Source organism: Formica exsecta, unplaced genomic scaffold, assembly GCF_003651465.1.
Source record: "Formica exsecta isolate Colony F162 unplaced genomic scaffold, ASM365146v1 scaffold1116, whole genome shotgun sequence".
NCBI lineage: Eukaryota > Metazoa > Arthropoda > Insecta > Hymenoptera > Formicidae > Formica > Formica exsecta.
In genome coordinates this window covers 109,520-129,108 of record NW_021848457.1, presented here as the reverse complement: position 1 = coordinate 129,108, position 19,589 = coordinate 109,520, and the positions used below count along the sequence as shown (strand labels likewise).

Below are 19,589 nucleotides of genomic sequence, written 5' to 3'. Positions count from 1 at the left end.
CGGCCTGCTTTTCCGCCGTTTTCCCACGGCGGTTTCCTGCCGTTTAGCTCCTCGACTTTGCATCTCTCCACGTGCCTTGCCTGATGACAGCGACGTCGGGCACGCGTTGCAAAAAGCGTCGAGATGCTCCTCCTGAGAATGGTCTCTGTCTATCGTGCAAATAAATCCGCGACGACGCATGATGCGCGCTCGCTCACGGATTGATGCATTATTTCATGGAACTGCGGCGAGGTAACTGCATTCACCACGACATCAAGAGAAAGATAGAGAGAAAGAGAAAGATGGACAGAGCGCACGAGCGAGCGGGCGCGTGTGGGAAACTCGTCGGATGCATTATGTATTTGTCGCTTTACTTAGTTGGGAATTACTTTGCCATCGTAATGACTTTTAGGTATAGCGTGCGCTATCTTAGGAATGCCATATCCCTGATTTATCACCCGGATCTCGTTTTTCTCGCGGGTCATTTTGTCGCTAACGCCAATACCTGTCCAGCACCCGCGAGCGTCATCGACAACCGGAGTCCGAGTTCGCCCCGCGTTGCGGGTCCATTGACCTTCTTTGGCACAACGGTGCCGAATTACAATCACCGGATTACGCAAGTTGAGAGAACTGTTGCCGACCCGATAAATCGTCATCCTCTTAATTCCTCGGAATTCGTGCCACTATCGGACAGTTTCTTTTTCAAGGGGCGTGCAACGAGTGTTGCTTAAAACTTGAAAAAATCATTCCTCGAGAAACGTCGACGTTGATCACTTATTGAATCAAGTCATTTTATTTATAATATACAAAATATTGCAGAAACAATGTAATATGTATCGTGTTTTAGAAATAAGTATTACTATATTGCCTCGACAATTATTTATCGATAACTTCGGGATTATAAGCGACAGAGAGGTTAAAAATTTTGATGAATTAAACTGCAATTTCTACAATGTCTCTACGTTGGTGTCTGAATTAGTTGAGTGATGAATTATAAAATAATAAGCAATATTGTTCATATATAAAGTGAGATTAATCTTTATCTCGCGATCGATGCACGGGGCGCCTATGTGCAGAAATGTATCTACGCGTGCTGCGTTTGCACAGATTGCCGTGCGGATAATGTCGGCAAATTGAATATGTAAAACGTATCTGGCATTAATGAACTAATTACAGCGAAGATATATCCACGGGCGGCATCTTCAACGAGACGCCGACATTGACGCGAATATCGTCGAGCTCGACAGGCTGAAGAAATCTTTATTTTTTCATGCAATTGTTTCGCTAATTGCCTTTGCCGGAATGCACACATGCATGAGAAAATGTAATAAATATTTGTGATTAATTAAAGATATAAGATATTCCAGTTTCATATCAGAGAAAGAGAAGAAAAAGTACGCTTTTATAGGTTCTTTTAATTGGACGCATGTATCATCGCTTTTTGTCTTCGACAAATCTTTTTACGACCGACGGTACCTTGTGAATTAACGTCTGAACTGTGAAAAGTATTGTTACAAGATAATTTTCCAAGGGATTTTGTAACATTGCATAACTGAAAAAAAATAGCACGCGACAAACATTCTTAAATAGTTTAATTTTTCCCGACAGTAATAAATAATATTTTATATTTTACGTATCATATATATTACAAACTAATATTAAAGTACCTATATTAGTTTCTAAAAACGTTTTGCATATTCATCCATGCATAAGTTGAATAAGAGCAATTTATTTAAATATATTCGAGGATAAAATAAAGATGATAAACATATGGAAGAATATTAAAAACATATATAATATATTAAATATCATAAAAATGCAGAGGTAAGATAATTCACTTTGTTAATATTATCTTATCTGCGATATTATTTCTTGGGCGCATTTATATCGTGACTGGTGATAGCATGTGAAAAAGAAATAGGAAAGAAAGAAACGCTATCATATTTCTTATCCGATTACATTGAAATTGAATAAACAACGCGACCAATGGGACAAATTAAGATTAAGAATAAATTCCTACACATCTACATCATACGCAAATACACGTGGCTAAAACATGTACTTAATATTTTTACTCTTCATGAGTTTATTGAATGACTACACTATCGGCATTATCGATAAACCTAGATAATTTTATCATGTTGCAATAATCCCGTCTTAACTTATGCACGTAGCTGCAATATATCATTCGTTTATTATCACATAGATATGCTATGTTTTTATATAAAATAAATTGTGAATATTTAATGTTAGTGAATATATAAAAAAAGAAAAATGTGACCATACATTTTAATCTAATTGAAGCATTGTATAATTTCATTCAATTGTATAAATATTGGATCAAAACGCGCTATTATTAACTCTTTGCGTTCTATGTGCTAAATGGGAGACTTTCAAAGTTCTAATAATTTAATTTTTATTTATATATTGTAATATATATAGAGAAATTAGATATAATATATCAGCTGTAAAAGAAGGAGGCGAGTATCATGTTTTTTTAAATATAAATATAAAAAATAAGGAATTTATCTAACATTATTAACACACCAAGAATGAATGGATGATTGTAGTGCAGAATGCAAAGAATTAATGCATAAATCACAGTCCTTATAATTTTATATTCGACAAAAACTAGATTTTTTTAAAATTCTATATGTCTGAAAAAGAGACTTGTCCTTAAAAGGATTAAAAATATTCGTCGAAATGCAGTATCGCTTAGGATTAAAAGAGCAACGTGTCTTTCAAGTGGTTGGATGATTTTCTCGAACGTTTATACGCAGATACGCGTGAAAAAAGAAGATCTGGATGAGGAATTTCCCTGATGCCGTCGATAAATCAGCTCGCGCGCGATTCGCGGCCGCTCGACGACACAATGAGAAAACTGTTCCGCGCCACGACAGGGTATGTCATTACTGCGTTACTTAGAAAGCCCCTTCGCGGCCACGCGCGCCGCATACGAATGAGATCGGGTCCGTCGGGGACGCGCGGCCGGCTATTACAAAACCTATGGAAAAAGCGACCTACCCGGCACGTCACGTATGCAAGGATACGCGAAGGCACTGGATCGAGCATTAACATGCACGTTGAATATTGATCGATCGATCCGTGGAAAACGCGAGTTTCTTTCGCGCCTGGAATCCGCCTGCGTTTTCATCATCCCGGATGTTCTCGTGGAAGACGGATCGCGATTACGAGGCTGTAATTATGATCGAAGCTGACTTCTATTCTCATACCTTTTGCGATACGATCCGGCTATGCAGCTATTGAGGAAATCTAGAGCATAAATCATCCTTAAGCCGGAAAATTCTAAATATTTTCTGCGACAGCCTGGGAAAAAGTTCCACGGAATTTCAAAGCTTTATCGGTTTCAAAACGAAAGACCGAGTCAACATTTTTATTTTATTTTCAATTCGTTTCTTCATTTTCTCACGTTTATAGATTCTAAAAAATTTCGATAGATTGATAGATAGATTTATTGATAGATTGATAGATAGATAGATTAAATAATAATAAGATAGATTAAATTTCGATAGATTGATAGATTTAATTTATATAGGAAATGGTCTCTTTTGTACACGTTAAATAGGCAGTAAAAGACGAATACTTTCCTACTTACAAGAGATTTTTAAAAGAAAAGTTATGGATAAAAATCATAGTATCAAAAATAAATATTAGATTGAAAATTGAGATCAGAAGTACATAGAAGAAAAATTGTTCTGTGCGAAGTCGTACATATAAGTAATTATTTTGATCGTTTGTAGAATGACACGCCAACCCGGCTAATTAAAAATCTAGCGGGGAGAGATAAGTAAGCGGAAGAGAAGTAAGTATATTAGAATATTAAAATTCGTCACGGAATCGCAGTTGAATATTCTTAATTATGATTCCGTGCTGATATAAATATACGAAGCATCGACCATTCCGAGTTTTATACAGCGTAATTAGCGGCCTATTGCCGGCTGTGCTGTGTCCGTTTGCATAAAATAGTGTAATTGAATGAAATTAGAGGAAACGAGTTACGCGTCTGTTTACTCGGAAAAAAAAGGAAGTATTGCACTACGAATAATTCTTACGAGCATAGGAAGTGGGTTATTTATGATCCCTCTGCCCACTCTGCTTACAAGAGCGCTTTTAATCTACGATTAAACATTAGATTTACAATGAGAAGCTCCGATGGAATATTTTTTTACGTAAACGTACACAGTCGCGATCATTTTAAATTTATCGCGATTATACATATTATCGTCGGTGTATATCAGTTGGCGAAATGGTAATTATAAGATATTTTTATGCGCAAATGAGAAATAATTAAAAAAATATTCTTGCATATTTTCATTCCGTTTGTAATAACGAAGAATAAGACGGCGAGTATAAAAAGCGATAGTGCAATTTTAGAATTATCGAGAAAAAATGTCGCGACTAGTGATATTGAACAAGATGATTTAATAATCAAGAATCCTACGTTTTTTGTTTGTCGAGTGTATGATAAATGAGATAAGCCTAAGTAAAAACCTAGACTTAGATAATCAATAGGTAAGCCCCGCTACACTTATACCTAGTGTCAAGAACAAAATTGTATTTGTATGTAGCTGCTCTGACTTTCGTCCACGGTTATTTTTTCTCTCGATTTCGCTGTCATTTTCATAGACTCGGATATATCTCTGTGATATTTTTGACAGTATAAGTCGTTATCTCTTTGCCGATGAATGACTTCCGTCATATTGTACGAACAATCTATTTCATCGTGAACATTCTTTTCGTCGCGCATTATGAATCGCATTCATCGCATTATTAAAGCGGCCTGCTTTTCCGCCGTTTTCCCACGGCGGTTTCCTGCCGTTTAGCTCCTCGACTTTGCATCTCTCCACGTGCCTTGCCTGATGACAGCGACGTCGGGCACGCGTTGCAAAAAGCGTCGAGATGCTCCTCCTGAGAATGGTCTCTGTCTATCGTGCAAATAAATCCGCGACGACGCATGATGCGCGCTCGCTCACGGATTGATGCATTATTTCATGGAACTGCGGCGAGGTAACTGCATTCACCACGACATCAAGAGAAAGATAGAGAGAAAGAGAAAGATGGACAGAGCGCACGAGCGAGCGGGCGCGTGTGGGAAACTCGTCGGATGCATTATGTATTTGTCGCTTTACTTAGTTGGGAATTACTTTGCCATCGTAATGACTTTTAGGTATAGCGTGCGCTATCTTAGGAATGCCATATCCCTGATTTATCACCCGGATCTCGTTTTTCTCGCGGGTCATTTTGTCGCTAACGCCAATACCTGTCCAGCACCCGCGAGCGTCATCGACAACCGGAGTCCGAGTTCGCCCCGCGTTGCGGGTCCATTGACCTTCTTTGGCACAACGGTGCCGAATTACAATCACCGGATTACGCAAGTTGAGAGAACTGTTGCCGACCCGATAAATCGTCATCCTCTTAATTCCTCGGAATTCGTGCCACTATCGGACAGTTTCTTTTTCAAGGGGCGTGCAACGAGTGTTGCTTAAAACTTGAAAAAATCATTCCTCGAGAAACGTCGACGTTGATCACTTATTGAATCAAGTCATTTTATTTATAATATACAAAATATTGCAGAAACAATGTAATATGTATCGTGTTTTAGAAATAAGTATTACTATATTGCCTCGACAATTATTTATCGATAACTTCGGGATTATAAGCGACAGAGAGGTTAAAAATTTTGATGAATTAAACTGCAATTTCTACAATGTCTCTACGTTGGTGTCTGAATTAGTTGAGTGATGAATTATAAAATAATAAGCAATATTGTTCATATATAAAGTGAGATTAATCTTTATCTCGCGATCGATGCACGGGGCGCCTATGTGCAGAAATGTATCTACGCGTGCTGCGTTTGCACAGATTGCCGTGCGGATAATGTCGGCAAATTGAATATGTAAAACGTATCTGGCATTAATGAACTAATTACAGCGAAGATATATCCACGGGCGGCATCTTCAACGAGACGCCGACATTGACGCGAATATCGTCGAGCTCGACAGGCTGAAGAAATCTTTATTTTTTCATGCAATTGTTTCGCTAATTGCCTTTGCCGGAATGCACACATGCATGAGAAAATGTAATAAATATTTGTGATTAATTAAAGATATAAGATATTCCAGTTTCATATCAGAGAAAGAGAAGAAAAAGTACGCTTTTATAGGTTCTTTTAATTGGACGCATGTATCATCGCTTTTTGTCTTCGACAAATCTTTTTACGACCGACGGTACCTTGTGAATTAACGTCTGAACTGTGAAAAGTATTGTTACAAGATAATTTTCCAAGGGATTTTGTAACATTGCATAACTGGAAAAAAATAGCACGCGACAAACATTCTTAAATAGTTTAATTTTTCCCGACAGTAATAAATAATATTTTATATTTTACGTATCATATATATTACAAACTAATATTAAAGTACCTATATTAGTTTCTAAAAACGTTTTGCATATTCATCCATGCATAAGTTGAATAAGAGCAATTTATTTAAATATATTCGAGGATAAAATAAAGATGATAAACATATGGAAGAATATTAAAAACATATATAATATATTAAATATCATAAAAATGCAGAGGTAAGATAATTCACTTTGTTAATATTATCTTATCTGCGATATTATTTCTTGGGCGCATTTATATCGTGACTGGTGATAGCATGTGAAAAAGAAATAGGAAAGAAAGAAACGCTATCATATTTCTTATCCGATTACATTGAAATTGAATAAACAACGCGACCAATGGGACAAATTAAGATTAAGAATAAATTCCTACACATCTACATCATACGCAAATACACGTGGCTAAAACATGTACTTAATATTTTTACTCTTCATGAGTTTATTGAATGACTACACTATCGGCATTATCGATAAACCTAGATAATTTTATCATGTTGCAATAATCCCGTCTTAACTTATGCACGTAGCTGCAATATATCATTCGTTTATTATCACATAGATATGCTATGTTTTTATATAAAATAAATTGTGAATATTTAATGTTAGTGAATATATAAAAAAAGAAAAATGTGACCATACATTTTAATCTAATTGAAGCATTGTATAATTTCATTCAATTGTATAAATATTGGATCAAAACGCGCTATTATTAACTCTTTGCGTTCTATGTGCTAAATGGGAGACTTTCAAAGTTCTAATAATTTAATTTTTATTTATATATTGTAATATATATAGAGAAATTAGATATAATATATCAGCTGTAAAAGAAGGAGGCGAGTATCATGTTTTTTTAAATATAAATATAAAAAATAAGGAATTTATCTAACATTATTAACACACCAAGAATGAATGGATGATTGTAGTGCAGAATGCAAAGAATTAATGCATAAATCACAGTCCTTATAATTTTATATTCGACAAAAACTAGATTTTTTTAAAATTCTATATGTCTGAAAAAGAGACTTGTCCTTAAAAGGATTAAAAATATTCGTCGAAATGCAGTATCGCTTAGGATTAAAAGAGCAACGTGTCTTTCAAGTGGTTGGATGATTTTCTCGAACGTTTATACGCAGATACGCGTGAAAAAAGAAGATCTGGATGAGGAATTTCCCTGATGCCGTCGATAAATCAGCTCGCGCGCGATTCGCGGCCGCTCGACGACACAATGAGAAAACTGTTCCGCGCCACGACAGGGTATGTCATTACTGCGTTACTTAGAAAGCCCCTTCGCGGCCACGCGCGCCGCATACGAATGAGATCGGGTCCGTCGGGGACGCGCGGCCGGCTATTACAAAACCTATGGAAAAAGCGACCTACCCGGCACGTCACGTATGCAAGGATACGCGAAGGCACTGGATCGAGCATTAACATGCACGTTGAATATTGATCGATCGATCCGTGGAAAACGCGAGTTTCTTTCGCGCCTGGAATCCGCCTGCGTTTTCATCATCCCGGATGTTCTCGTGGAAGACGGATCGCGATTACGAGGCTGTAATTATGATCGAAGCTGACTTCTATTCTCATACCTTTTGCGATACGATCCGGCTATGCAGCTATTGAGGAAATCTAGAGCATAAATCATCCTTAAGCCGGAAAATTCTAAATATTTTCTGCGACAGCCTGGGAAAAAGTTCCACGGAATTTCAAAGCTTTATCGGTTTCAAAACGAAAGACCGAGTCAACATTTTTATTTTATTTTCAATTCGTTTCTTCATTTTCTCACGTTTATAGATTCTAAAAAAATTCGATAGATTAATAGATAGATTTATTGATAGATTGATAGATATTGTAGATAGATTTAATAATAATAAGATAGATTAAATTTCGATAGATTGATAGATTTAATTTATATAGGAAATGGTCTCTTTTGTACACGTTAAATAGGCAGTAAAAGACGAATACTTTCCTACTTACAAGAGATTTTTAAAAGAAAAGTTATGGATAAAAATCATAGTATCAAAAATAAATATTAGATTGAAAATTGAGATCAGAAGTACATAGAAGAAAAATTGTGATTAAAGTCTTCATCGCTGTGTCAATCTTTAAGAGACATTTGTTTGCATAAGAATCACATCCGAGGATCAGAGAAACATCCTTCCGCGTATTCTTCTCCCGAACGGTACATCGCGGTACGAGTCGAGAAATCCCATCGAGGCGGCGACGTCGCTCCGGCCGACACCTATCCCATAAATAATCTCGACATCGAAATTCGTTTGACGGACCCATCGATCGGCGATGAGTTTTTCCCCCATCCCCGCGTCCGGCAATTGCGACGTGTCGACGTTGTACGCGGCAGCATCCCGTCCGACAGGTTATAGACGCCCTTCGACGCCCGGCGAATACGCCGGGTTTCTTCGAGCGAGCGGAGAACCGAGCTGCCGATCTCGTCTATAATGCCAGCATGTCTCAACAGCCCCTACCCCGTCGGCGGGGTTGAAGGTCCCTCCGTCGAGAGGAGGAAGCGGGTCGCGTCTCGGCGGGACCGAGGACGAGTTAAACGGGCCATCATACTGTTGTTTCTGCCGCCAAACGCGTATAACATTTGGACCGAAACCCTTCGACCACCCACTGCCGCCCTCGAAGAACAAAACGAAACGGTAAAATATAAATCCTCGTGCACTGGGGAGCAATGGCCGCTTGGTAGATGCACGGGTTGCCATGGAATTATTACTGAGAAATCCCATAATCCGGTTCAAGTCGAATTAAAACGATTTTTTACCTATGAATAACAAAAATGATTTGCGATTAATATTTTTAAAGCTATAAAAAATAAATAATAGAAAAAAGGTTTTATCTCTCCAATTCTTAAAGAAATGTATATAGTAACCAACTTAATTAATGTTGACGATTAAGGACTATATAAAAAGACAGTGTCCAATTAAAAAAGGTATAAGAAACGCTGATAGTTCCGACACACCATGTATGAGTATATGTAAGAGTGACTTGTGGAGGGATATCAAATCTCGTTGAAAGTTCACCGACGGAGGAAGCCGGCTTTGTCACTGGCACCGACGCATTTCTGGATCGGTAAACTTTCCAACGGCACCCAAGCGAACTTTGGGATGTATACAACGTAAATTGCTTCTGGAGCGTAATAATATCGTTTGGAGAAGAATGAAGATCGAAGGATATTATTTAGATAATTGAGATAAAATGCTATTTTTATTTTTCATTGAATTACTCTAGAAGGATATAATTGCGATTATTGGCACATCGATATTAATTCTACAATTGTTATAATAATTATGACAAAAATAACGCTTGTGTTGTTCTTGTAATTAATAACAATTATAACTGTAATATTGTGTGCTATTATCATTATTGATAATTGTATGACAGTGATTCTTCAATCGCCGCAATATAATATTATGGAATATTTCTGTTGCCGAGAAATAAAACTTGCAAACAAGTAAGTTTTGAAAAATGTTTAGATTAGAAGAGAAGTGTTTGTTTAATTACTTGAGAGAGAGGAGAGAGAGAGAGAGAGAAAGAAAAGGCTTTATTAAGATTAATTTTATTATCTAACGAATGCAATCAATCTAATCATTCTAAATAAAAAATTATCGATATATTCATCGGTTTTATGCGTTTGTGCAGCCGATTAATGTCAGACACAAAGTTATCTCATTATGGAGATAAGATACTTGTCAAAAAATATTACAACCATGTTGCAGTATTAATTTTATTATCGTGATAAGAGTATATGACAACGGAAAGCGAATGTCATGTATATAGCAAAAAATATTCAAAATTTTTAATTTTTAAACGTCTTCCTCATATAATCATCTTATTCATATCTTTTATAGTTTGCAGACCGGATCTTTCGTCTATGTTTATGCTTTAGCCAGAAAAAAAATTAGTACAATTGCTTTTTACATTCTATGATAAGAAAAGAGATTATGCGTTCGCGTTAATTCGGATGCGGATACTGCCTATCGAATCATATATATGTACAAAAAATAGAGCAAACACACATTCTCTGAAATCGTTCTCTCATGCATCATCTTACATATTTATGGTGGTTCTAACGAGCGCCAGGGAATCTAAATACATACGAGGGAATCCGTAACCGAGCAAGCTGTCCGACAACGTGAAACCAATCCGCATTCTCACCGCATTACGCATCGCGGCGAAGACGAAGAGAAAAGAAATGCCACGAAACGAGCCGTAAATCCACCTATCGCGGCTGCAACTACTGGCGTGAAATTAAAGGAGAAATATAGCAAAGAATAGGTATCATGCGGCGATGTATCATCGATGACATCTATGTTGAAATATTTCCTCATGGGGGGAATGCTTCATCCATGCTTTTTATCATCTTAATATATTTATCACCTTATATAACTAAAGAGTTCATTAAACATTCCGAATAGAAATTTTTCTATCATTTTCAACCGCAATTTTCTCATGTTTATGGATTCCAGTGGATTTCGCTGGATTTAATTTATATAGAAATTAAAGTCCTATAATTAAAATCCTTTATACCTCGAATAGATAGGAAAAAGAACAGTTTTCTGTCTATTAGAATTTAAAAGACGAGCTTTGGGAAAAACTATAGCTCAAATAGTTTCAAAAGAGAATGTTCTGATTGTTTGAAGTAGATGTTAGATTGAAAATTGAGATTGAAAGTAGAAAAAAAGTTTCGACTCGAGTAAGGAGAAAACTCGTTTCAGATAAGATAATTAATAATAGAATGAAAAAAAAAGAAATATTTTTCGAAATCTAGTTTTCCTTATTCGGTCACTTGTGGAATTGCTTCATATTCATTGAATTAGCAATTACCGGCATATGAATTGTGCCGCGGGATATCAGATTTCTACGAATAGAAATTGCAAATTTTCCGCTTTTCCGTACCGATTGCTTTCACGCGTGCGTAATTTTTATTTCCTGCGGGTATAATGTAAATCTTCAACTCGCTTCTCTCTTTCTCTCCCTTTTTCTTTCCCTCTCTTGCGTCTGTGTTCCTCTTTTGCACGCTTTCTATTACTTTCTATCGCGCTGAAAGATTCTCCGCGCGCGTTCGCGGGTAGATAACGGCGTTAAATAATTTCCACGCGGGGACGGAAAGTACTTTAAGCCAGCGCTATCTGCGGGTCGCGCCAACAAAAGGACGAGAGAAATCGTTCGACAAGAAACCGATGAAGGGTTTATCTTAATCCACGGTTCACCGAGCAGACGAGCTCCTCGCCCAATACCAGCCGGACCACCCCTTTCATCGTTTATGCCCGTCCTCTCGCACGTAACCGATCACACTTTGCTTGTTTTACTACATATTTTTTGCTGTCCGGACCACTTGTAATCGGAGCCGCGTTTGTAACGAGACGGATGGAGAGAGAATCGTCTTCTCCGTAAAAAATTCCTAATCTCAATGTTTTTGTCTAAATCTCAATCGTTTCTTTTTTCCATCTATTTTCTAAAAAGTAGCAATACATTCTTATCGCGTTTTCGATTTATCGAACGTTATTTTATTTCAATGTTTCTCGAACTCGAACACTTGGTTCTTACTATAATTTAACATACGAGAGAAACGTCTCGGGCAATTAAAATCATTGCATTGCAATCGCGACAGGCTCCAGTAACGGCGCTCTCGAGAGGCCGCAGAAAGGAAGAAACCGGCTTAAATGTTCTGTGACGTTCAGACCACTTCCGGAAACCACCCGATTCTGTATTCTAGATAAAAACAGTTAACGAAGTTATTGGCCGCGTTTAGCCGGCCGGCGAGATATCGTTGAAAAACGCTAAGAACGACGAACGACGAGGCGAATAAACCGATCAGCTGATCCCGCGCGGTCGGTTGACGTTTTCCCAGAAAGTTACCATTTCACACTCGTGGGTGGCGGAGTCGTTGCGGCAAAAATCCGGATTACGAAGGAAAGTCCGACGAATCGATTCGAAAGGATGTCACCGCTAGTATTGTCGAGGCTATGGATGAACGCGAACACCTGTAACACCGTGTCCGCGGCGTCACGTGCCCGGGTGTTGCTGTGACGAAAGATCCCCGACGATCGTGCAAAAAACCGGACCGGAATAAAAAGCCGATCGGGCTCGCGCTGTTCCTGAAACCTGGGGGAAAAGGGGGAGGTTCTCCGTCGTCGAGCGCGCTATGGAGAGACATTAAAGCGAGAACTCGTCGTTAGATCGTGAGATTTGCGGTTGAACGACGCGCAGTCCGACATAGTTCTTGTCTTTAATAATCCTTAGTCAATCATTTAGCGATTCTTCTCGCCTTCGTAGCGTGAATCGATTGTAATTCTCTCTCGCTACAGTTTGTCTACGTGAAACAATATCGATATGCTCCGCAGAAGAGAACTGAAGAATATTATCAGTATATTTAATTCTTCCTTCACGCAGGAACGATAGTTGGCAACTTCCTTTCGTCAACCGCGTGTAGTAAGTAAATTGTGAAAGTGTCTCATCAGTTTGTTCGAGACGATCGAAGAATCACCGGGGTGTACACGTTAAGTGTAGCCCGGATAGATCGCGCGGAACAAGCGTACCCGGCTCTCTCTTGATCAGATACATAGTCAGCATGACTCCGCGATCCGCACCCTCGACCACCGACGGTGTCCCGCTGACTATTTATCTTGTTACATCGAAGTGATCCGATTCTAACAGGAGATCAATGACGGCTGACTACCGCGGCTTCCCGGCTTCTCGTTGCATGCGACTCCTCACGGAAACGTAACAATGATACAAGAGGCTCGTCTTATAAATCGAAAATCGTCGTTCTATTGTCGATGTGTGTCGTCTTCTCATATTTTTCCTGTAATAAGGAAAAATACATTATTTAATTAAACGATATAAATGTCACAATATCTCTAAATATTGAATGTACAGAGATAAATGAATTGTATGATATGATTTTGCTTTCTCATTGTGTTCTGACTTCATCGAGCACGCACGCTGAGGTACTTTGTACCGTGATACAAAGATCAATGAGTCACATTTAATTAACTATGGAATATATAGAGAAGAGATTGTATAGAAATGCATCTCGTCCCACATATCTTTTCGATCAAGCAGTCGGATATATAACGAGACCGGTCATGTAATGCCCGATGGCAATGAATCAATAATGCAGAAACAAACCTATCGGAATGGCGATATAACGTGCATGCGGACACTTAAGGCGGGCGACGGAGGCCATGTGTTACCTAATAATTGTGTTCGATAGTCGCCCAACAAATATTTATTGCTACTTACTGGTCGGTGAATGTAAACGGGTCGGACCGCTCTAATGGAGAACATCTAATTTCGCCCACGCTGTCGCGCGATCGAGCCGTTCGTGGCCGAGGAAATTAATTTGGTCTGTATGTCCGTGTTTTCTGATAATACCAGCGTCGCTGGAGATATTTTCGTGAGTCATCAACGGCCGTTCTGGCTGAAAGATATATAATATATGTATAACGATCATAAAACGTAATCAATTTTTCGTCATTTTTTGCAGCACAAATGATGATTTTTCATACAAAGTGGATTGGGAAATGTACAACTGAAAAATAGATCATTTCTGTGTAAAAATATAGAATAATTTTTTTTTGCATTTTATTTTTGAGAGAAGCAATTTCAAAAAATTGAGATTGATAACATATTTACATTTCTTAAGCTTGAATAACTTTTAATGATGTATCCCTATTTTATTTGTATTTTATTACTATCAACGGTCTAATTTATTCGTGTTATTAAGTGAAGTATATAATCGCGTTGATTATCGACAAACTGCGAAAGACAATTTCCTTTGGACGCTAATCAACTAACAGCGTCAGAGAAAAGTACATGACAAGTCGGGATAATATGGATAAACAACGGCGAAAATGCTAGGGCGGATAGAGGCAACAAGAACCGGAACGCACGTCAGCCTGTCATCATCGCCGAAACGTCAGTAGGTGTTTGGCCAGGTCGCTAATGTAATATTGTTTGCAGGAGTATCGGATGTAGACAGCAAGTAACCCGGCAAAAGAATCGTTAAGAAAGTCTCTAAAGCTTCGCGGTCAGCAAGATATTTCTGATCGTCATTAAACGGCGAAAATTTCTCTCACGAAACTCTTTCCAACAGAAAATAATTTACAGATATATAAATTAGACATCTTTTTCTATATAAATTTTATTGTATATTTTTATAATATACGCCTATTTTTTTTTTATCGTAAACTTAGGTGCACTAAATTCGAAAGAAGCGTCTATAAATAAATATGTCTGCACACAGAAAAATACATACTATATACAAGTAAATATTACTTGTTTCAAGTATTTCAAAAGTTCATATATCCGCAAATCTATCACAAGTTCATCATAAGCTTCAAATTTATTCAAAATATATTCTGAATCCTAATAAATTTAATACTTCAATCAAGAATATTAAATTATATAATTGAAAGAAATACATTAAATTTTTCTGATCAAATAAATTTTCTTACATTAAATTAACCATATCTGAATTTTCTTCGATAAAATTTTATAATATTCTTCAAAAGAAAATATTTACTTTTTTTGAGTACATGATAATGAGTTTTTCTAAAATTTGTGACAAGTCTATTTTAAGACTATTATTAAGAAAATGTTCTTTGTTAAAGATAACTGTTATTTAAAAGAAGTAAAGTAAACTGAGTAATCATTTTACTTAGCAATAGAATAATATTTTTCTGTGTGTGTATAAATGGATATAACGATAATGTTTGAGCAATTATAACAATTATAATTACGATAGCTTACTTTAGCGTTCAAACTATCGAACGCAATAAAGTACAAGTCCGGCGAATCGCATGTATTGCCATTCGGCTGTGCCGTATTTCTGCACATCTATACTCATCGTGCCATTCAATTTACACGGATATGATATGTTCCGATTAATCAGAGGCGTAATTATATCGGCACTAATTAACTTATCGTTCGCGCTGGAAACGTTGCAAATCAGGCGAATATACAGGAAAATCATAAATATAATCGGTCGAGCGAGAGCGCGTGTGCATCGGGCATAAATTGCTTCTACATTAATAAGAGATTCGAGCGCGTGCAACGTTCCCTCGAGCGTATGTTTCCCCAATTTCCAGGGAAAAGAAGCGAGGGCTTGTTAGTCATTATTGTCTGCACGACGTGTCGAACCTGTTTCTGTTGCTTCGCCGATCGCGCTGGGTTCATTAGACGAGTAGTTTTGTCCTGGCATTACTGGCTCGAGACGGGGTGTTAAATGAACGATTAAATTACTTGGATATTATCTCGTCGTCATGTATGTAATGATACATTTTACGTTCATTACCGGCGGGAAGGGGGCGACATTCTTGCCAGTTTACAGTTAAAGAACAGGTTGTGAAAATAAATACGAGAGATTAGAAGATTACATATAACTCTGTTTAGAATGTACAATATAATATTTCTTTGTCAAATCTTTGCTACGTTGAGAAACGGCAAATTACAGATGTACTAATTACTGCGTATATTCGGATTAATAATAATATATATAATTATTCAGAAAAGCATGAAAGCGTTCACTCATTTTAAAAGAAAAACGTTTCCCCGATACGCGCACGTATACGTCCCTTTAAATGATACGAATGAGAAACATTTTTCTTCGTCTGATCGTTAAATATACTCCAGTACAAGGCGATGTATATTTTTATTTAAAATATTCAAATAAGATTTTGATAGACAATCTCTCGTAAACATGATCTGAAAGTATCTAATTGCATTGCGTGCTTCTCTCTCTCTCTCTCTCTCTTGCTGATTTATTATACCACCGTAAAATTATACAAATACTAAAAATTATACGAATGATACGGCTGAAACAATCAGAATATTTCGCGTTGCGCACGTATTTCCATCAGAGGCGGATTTCAAGTCTCTTCTCGTTTGAAGATAGGATTCTCTGCCCATTTAATTTCTTTGCATAAATTTGCATGCAAATGTAGAACAACTATAGTAACTGTTACAAGTATTACAATACTTACTAAGGAATATATACCTTCGCGAGTACCACCATCGCAGATCGCGTTATGTATCTCGCGTAGACTGTAACACGTTGATCAACATCGGCGACGGATTCTCGTTTCTTCTTCGTTTGCCAGGTCATTTAATGGCTCCGCTTCTTTCCTATGCCGTTCCGTCATCGACTTCCGGACGTGTCCGCGGCCAACCGTTTCGCGACGCCGTAACTCGTGCCGATCGGCGGCAGATTTGCGTGACCGCGACGCAAAATGCATTCATCAGGGTACCTCCCATCTGGATTTTTGCGCCGGCATTTTAATGTCTCGCGCAAATGATGATTTAACCGTCGTTTCGTTCTCTGTAATTTATCGCCCCGCCGAACGGCCATCGTTCCTGTAGTTCGCACGTGCTGTAGATAAAACCAAATGTTGCGTTAAAATACATAAAGCAATCTACAATTATATATATTATATTTTATAGGAATAGCAAGACACAATCAATTGTTAATGATTGGCATCGCGATATATCTTCAATGTTTTTAAATGCAAGAGAATTTGATTTATCAGAAACATATACAGATACATATTTTTAAAAATATATCTCCACAAAAATCTTTTTTGCTCTCTCTTAAAGTTTGCTGAGATATAGTAGTATAAAGTTGGAAGAAAAATAATTGTAAGCACATCGAACTATTGCATCAAACTATAGTATAACAGGTGTGCATAAAAAGGATAATCAGTTATTTAGGAAAAAAACACGATCGAGCGTGAAAACCAAGTCGCTTCTCGATCCGGGTCGCCGACCGTTAAAAATTAAATTATTACGTATTTTATAATCGCGTCTAGCGATCGATTAGTCACGATCGTAGATCAGTGACCGCCCACATAGTCGAACGGATTATAAATACGACGCAACGGTTACTTCTAAACCACTTCTGCTAATTCTCTTTAATTAATATCGTAATTCTTGATAGCCTCTGCAACAGTCATCACATGCGATAAGGATATAGAGATATAGGGATGATATATAGATGATAGATTAGTAATATCGAAGCAATAAATTTACTTTGTTTTAAGCGCGTGCAATTGAATTATTATTATATTTCCAGTTTTTATACAAAATCGAAGATTAAATAAGTATTATGTTGTGTATAAAAAATGTACAATAAAATGTTTTAAAAATTAAATGATACTCTTTTCAGGCACAGTAATTAATATTACGTTGTTTTCAATTAGAGGTGACTTTACAAAAATTAATGAAACATATTCTCAGTATATGAATGCATGGCGAGCTTATCGTTGATTTAATTACTTCCCACAGGCGCTTATGACCGGACACGCTTAATATTCTGCAGTCCTTTATCTTTCATTAATTTTTCTCTGGCAATTATTCAGGTGACTGCATAAATAATTACAGTCGCACTCGCTCGGTTTAACACGATAAATGGCCTGTCCGATAGTTATCTCAGTTTGATTAACATTGGATTAAGCGCTAATTATTCAATTACGGAAAAATATTCCGTTACGCTCAATTGGGTTCACGTACACGATAAAACGAGCGTTAAGTAATACCTTGCTAATATGATTATATGTATAAGAGAGAGAGAGAGAGAGAGAGTAAGCTAGCAAGCAACACACATATAAATTTACAGCTCAATCTGAAAGTTTATTGATATCGATATGTCTTTATATTGATATCGATGATTAAATATGATATCTCAATCGAAACATATAAATATAAATTTAAAGAAATAAATGTTATTTTATAAAACGGATAATTCCTGTTTAGCCATACTACATCTAACTTGCTTATAAAAATGACAATGAGATAATTTTTAATCTCTTAATTATTTATATTACGTTAGAATGATTTCAACGAAGAGAGCACAGTCGTTTCCGCGAATATAATTCCTATATCATAAATAATAATTTCGCGGACTTCCGGGCGGATCCCCGTTTTCCGTAAGAAACCACAGAGACCCTGCAGGAAAGATGATTGGCGACCGAAAGGGAGAAACGAGTTTATCCGGGTGGAGGTCCCCCTCCTCCCGTTTCTCAATCCCCCGCTGTCGAACGCGCGATGGGAATAAAATGTGAAACTGTAAATTGTGCGTGGGAAGAATCGGTCCCTGGGCGGTCGTGGTGGTCGACCATGCTTTTCGGTTGGGGTGGCCGGAGGTGGAATGGCTGGCAACGGGGGCGGAAGGGCTGGTGGTCGCGAGTGGAGCGGAGAGCAGAATCGGTTCTCGCTCGAGCGGAGGCGAGGTTCCTCGAGGATTTAAATGCGCGTTCGGACGAGCGAGACCGAGGGGTGTATCTCTCGTAGATCGGGAGGGGGAAGGTTAGAAATTTGTTAGGTTATACGTCGGACTATCACTCCCCAGTGAATATGAAAAAGAAATTCCTCGCGAAATTTTCGAGGGTCGGCTTCTCAAGGGTGGAGGTACGGCGTGTCGGCACTCCTCCCGGTACCCCTTGCCTCTGCGGAGGAGCGACCGGGGGATGGAGGAGATGGTTGTACGGCGAGGGACCGGTGGTCGGAGGATAGGAGGGATGTAACACGGTGCCAGGAATATAAAGCGGGGGATAAAGGAGATGGCGGTCACATATGCGACTCGTAAAAGCTCTTCTGAAAAGCTGCATCCGTCCTGCCACCGTTCTTCTCCCTTCCCTCTTCTCTCTCCTTTCTTCACGACGATTCTCGTCGAAAACCTGGCCCTCGCCATTCCAATGACGACGTGGCTATCGCGCTCTTTCAACGTCGTCGTTGACCACAAAAATTTAGCACTCGATTGTGCGACTTAACGTAATGGAGCGAGGTATATTTGCGTGCGCGTCATTTTGGTAAATTGTTCTCATTTTCATCGTGAAGTTTATTTAATCTCTCCTATTTTATGATTGCCAATGACGTATATAAATGCGCGTTTCAGTTTTAAAGAAGAGAAATGGCAAATATTTTTATATTTTATAAAATATCTTTTCTTTTTTTTAAATCTCTCTCTGTCTCTCTCTCTCTCTTTCTCTCTCTCTTTCTTCGTCTTTTGTGTTAAAAATAATATAGATTTGTAATTTTAAAATAATGAGTTGGAAAGATGCAAATTAGCGCATTTCTGCAGCATGACCGTTGCATAGCGGCAGATCACGGTAATGTCGCTGAATACGGCGTTTCTATGGAAACGTGGCTTACCCCAGTTTATCATCCGATAT

At 37.9% G+C, this 19,589-nt stretch overlaps 1 protein-coding gene and 2 long non-coding RNA genes across 3 annotated transcripts in view; 1 reads left to right on the top strand and 2 right to left on the bottom strand.

Annotated features, from left to right (window-relative positions):
- LOC115236787 (gastrula zinc finger protein XlCGF46.1-like) overlaps positions 1 to 19,589 on the bottom strand; it is a 111,472-nt gene that overhangs the window by 6,054 nt on the left and 85,829 nt on the right. The gene's annotated exons all lie outside the window — the stretch shown is intronic.
- The window catches only part of LOC115236826, a 117,991-nt gene that overhangs the window by 73,966 nt on the left and 24,436 nt on the right, over positions 1 to 19,589 (top strand). The gene's annotated exons all lie outside the window — the stretch shown is intronic.
- LOC115236839 lies at positions 9,387 to 16,772 on the bottom strand. The gene is made up of 3 exons (XR_003884257.1): positions 16,407 to 16,772; positions 13,666 to 13,843; positions 9,387 to 13,225 (listed from the first exon to the last, which is right to left on the bottom strand). It is a non-coding gene; the product is annotated as an uncharacterized LOC115236839 (long non-coding RNA).